Below are 4,189 nucleotides of genomic sequence, written 5' to 3'. Positions count from 1 at the left end.
GCGACTTCCCTCTAAGCGATTTCTGGCCAGACTTTTCGACAGCGCAGATCATTGCAGACAGTTGTGCCTTCCTGGTTCCAGTCCTTAGCGGCAGAAGGGATATAAAACCTGCTGTCGCGTTGCAACAAGTGTCTCAACAAGAATGATGCATATGTTGAAAAGTAGGTTAGGTATTACTAAATCCCCAGTATTAAAATCATTTTCTTCTGATGTTCGTCTTTCATTTTAGTCAATCAGAATTTTCTTTCTGGGTACGTCTCGTACATAACAGGTGAAAAAAAGTTACCTTTTCTTCAGTTTCATCACTTTCGGATAAGAGTAAATTGAAAAAGTATTTGCCCCAAGTTGTATGTTGGATATAATCCAATAGTCCAGTGGAATATCAAAAGCAGGTGACTTTTGCTGTGAATGTCCAAATGTGAATATCTAATTCACAGGGCGTTCAGTGGTGTAGCGCTCACCTCTGGTGCAAGGGACCCTTTGTTTGAAGTTACGTGTTATTGATAACATCGTATTCGGGGTTCTCCCACACTTTTATTGAACCAATATTAGTCTCCTTTAGCCTAAAGGATACGAACGTAGGACGTCAAATTTTAAAGAAATGCAGGTATGAAAAATGAATTCGTTATAAGTATTTCTGCGTTGTTTAACGTCGAAAATAATTTTAGTTTTGCATCTGTTTTATTTACCTAAGGCAGGGAAATGACTAATGTAAATGAATGTGCAGGAACTTATTAAGCTAAAACATGCTGAGATCAGTCACCAATCTTTACTTGATGACCACAAATCTTTATACTCCAGAATTAGACATTCACCTGAAACTTACCAAGAAGTCACCACCTATGAGCATGCATCTAAGCTCAACAGTGGGCCATGAGGCACGTGATAGGAATGCATTTTATAGAATGAACGTAACAAGATTTAAATCCTTTAAATAATCCTTTCTTTCAACGTATTATTCACAAATCATATAGAAACTTACTTTTTTTTTTATTACGTCTATCAGCTACTGCTAGTGTTAAGCGACTTATTTTAAGAGTTTGGCCCACTGTGTATATATAGGATCACGTTCTCTATTAATAGATAATGAAAATAGAAGGAAAACTTACTCAAACCAAATAAATTGGATGGAACTGAAATTTAACGTAAGTATTGATCTAAGTGCCATTGTCCCAGCATAGTCGCTTACGCTCTCGCCTTTGGTGCGAGCGGTCCCGTGTGGGAGCACTTCGTCGAAAAGGTATCAGCTTTTACAAGCCACTAATCTTCAATGAGTTTTTTTCTGCGTTTTCTCCATTCACCAGAATGGTGCTTAACATACAGGTCCCAGAATCGCTTCCTTCCTTTCTCACTTCCCTGGATAGTGTGTTGGTCGAGGACGTCATCTCTCATAAATAAATGTCACTGTTGTTAGTTTCTTCTTTCAAAATAATTTGTGCACTGACTTATTTCAGTTAGCGCAGTTATTTGAGTACAGTTACCGTTTTATATTGAAACAAAAATACCCATCACGAAAAAAGATTATAGTACCTGAAGTAAACCATTCATAATGTGAGCAGTAGTAACTTTTAGATCAAACACTCCTATCAGAAATAGAAAATCAGATATGCTCTTCATTTAACAATATTGGCACGCATAAAAGTTTTGTTTCCACATTCAATTTACAGTATTTTCTATTGGGTAAATTTTCTTTTATTCTTGTGTTTTACTTATTTACCAGTAAACCTTTCCTAGAAAAACAGGCTGTTGGAGAGTTTTGTCAGAAAATACGGAAGGAATTGTAGATGTTTCAAAAGACCTTGTACTTTTCAAAATAATAATATAAAATAAACAATTTACCTGAATCTCAATGATGCACTGAGCAGTTTTAACACCTTTGAAGTCCTTGATACCCGTGTAGTTAGTATAATTTGCTTCTACAGATGATTTAGTATGCATCGTTAGTCCAAGGTTTAAAAGCAGATAAGTAACACGGATCATCATAGGTATTCTGACATTATTGGCAGGTCATTTGCCGCAGCTGAAAAGCTTCCATGCTCCACGTTCTTCTGCTAACCACCTCCGTCTTCACGTGCGATTTTTCTGTTTTGATATCCATTAATTGTAGTCTCCTTCGTCCCCTCCCTCTCTTTCCTACTACTATACCGTCTAGCACGTCCCTCATGATACACTTCCTTCTTAGCCAGTGTCCCAACCAGTTTCTCTTCCTCTTCTTAACAATATCTAAAATTGTTCTTTTCCCCACACACACATTTCGACACCTTCCAGTTGTTTTTCATCACTTGTTAATATCCATGCTTCCGCCCCCATACAGTACAATACTCCATACAAAGCATTTTATGAGTCTTTTTTTCTCAACTCTTTAATCAAGGCCTTTCTTCTAAACTTTTTTTCCCATTGCTATCCTTGCTTTTATTTCACGTTCACACTTCATATTATCATTAATACTACTACCCAGGTACGAAAACTAGTCATCTGCTCTATTTTCTCCCCTCCTACTTCTATATTTGCCACTGACCGCTTCGTTCCAATCACCATGGCTTTTGTCTTTCAAACATCTTATTGATTTTCTCTTCAGATTTTGCAACAAGCGTCATATCTCCAAACCAACAAGAGTGCAAGATTCATTATATTGTGTTCCGTAACTGAATTACAGTATCTCACTCATCAAATAAATTGCTACTATTTATGAAATCATATAAAATAGTGTTCTCCATCAAATTGTAGTGACAGTTGAGATAAATACGTCGGCACAAAAGTGAAACTGAAGAACATAAAATGTTTATCACGATTGTACAACGTAACTTTCATCTTTAAAGAGGGGTTTACAAACATGAAGTTATTTTTACTGTTCCAACCACACAGAATAATGAATAATTACACGAACGAATAACAACATAAGCTACCTCAAAACAAATCATTAACATTTCGTGGTGAAATAAATACTTCGACAAAAGATACAAGTTTGACCTAACCATGGACTGCCACTCACTCAAATCATTCTTGTCTTTTCAACGTTCCATAGTATTCAATAAAAACGAAACATTACACTGTTGGTGTTAATTCTAATTGAAGAATATTATCAGTACAGTTTCGTTCTGTTTAAAATTATTGATATGCTGATCAGGGCTTTAATGGGAACATCAGTACCGACGCTATTTGTCTCCGTTAAAATATTTAAAATTATATAGTCACACGGTGTTAATTTTTAGACAAGATAGTTAAATATTTTATTAACGATTTGTGAATCAACACCCTTGAGCCTGGTTGATTTCAACCCGAAGCAATGGAGATTATTTGAAAGCATTAAAGAAAATATATAGGCTACCTAGCATCAATATCCAATTACACGTAATAAATATATGAAAACTTTCAATTTGAAGTAAGTTTTATCCTTTAACTTTTTAGGAATTTTGACCCCTACCAATAGACTCATTTCCTAAACCTCAACGAAAACACAGGCAGAGTTTCGGTAGAATCGAATAAATTGTACGTAAAAATGAAATGAAATCTGAGATTTGCGTCCCACGGTTATGCCGGCTAGGTTAAAGGAGACGATGATGAGAATTGAATGAAAATGGAGGAATGAAGAAAGTGGGAGGAAAGCAGAACCCCGAGGAAACTCACACACACGGTGTTTGTCCATCATAAAGCTCACTCGGATCGAACCAGGAACCCCATGCACCAAAGCTGAACGTTCTACCAGAGACACCGCGGCCCCCAAATTGTACGTAAGTTGTGGAATACACACACATATATATATGTATGAAGGTTGTGTCGAATAGCAGAAGCTCTCGCTTCAAGAATGAAAGTTCATAAATTCAGGCCTGTTTCACAGAAGTTCTACGAATGATTTTCACAAGTTGTTCCATATTTTGAACCAGAAACACCACAATACAATATTGTTGTCACTGTTTATTTTGTAATATGTAAAATTATAAAATTTGACTTTGCTTAATTCTGCATTAGCATTACAAGGCCAGTACCTTTGTGAAACAGGCCCCTAAAATGAGCTATCTTCAATCACGTCTCAAAGTGATGTAAAATTTAAAAACATTTCAAGCGAAAGTGGCAGTATCCCTTATTCAAAATCCATTTTTGGTGGATGGGAAATGGAGGTAGTTCACTCTGACTCACGGTTCTTTGACCATAATAATATCAAACATGAAATTTAGGAAATATGTCAAAA

The sequence above is a fragment of the Thermobia domestica genome, chromosome 13 (assembly GCF_964235325.1).
Source record: "Thermobia domestica chromosome 13, izTheDome1.hap1.1, whole genome shotgun sequence".
In the NCBI taxonomy this organism is placed as follows: domain Eukaryota; kingdom Metazoa; phylum Arthropoda; class Insecta; order Zygentoma; family Lepismatidae; genus Thermobia; species Thermobia domestica.
This window is presented reverse-complemented; position numbering follows the sequence as displayed.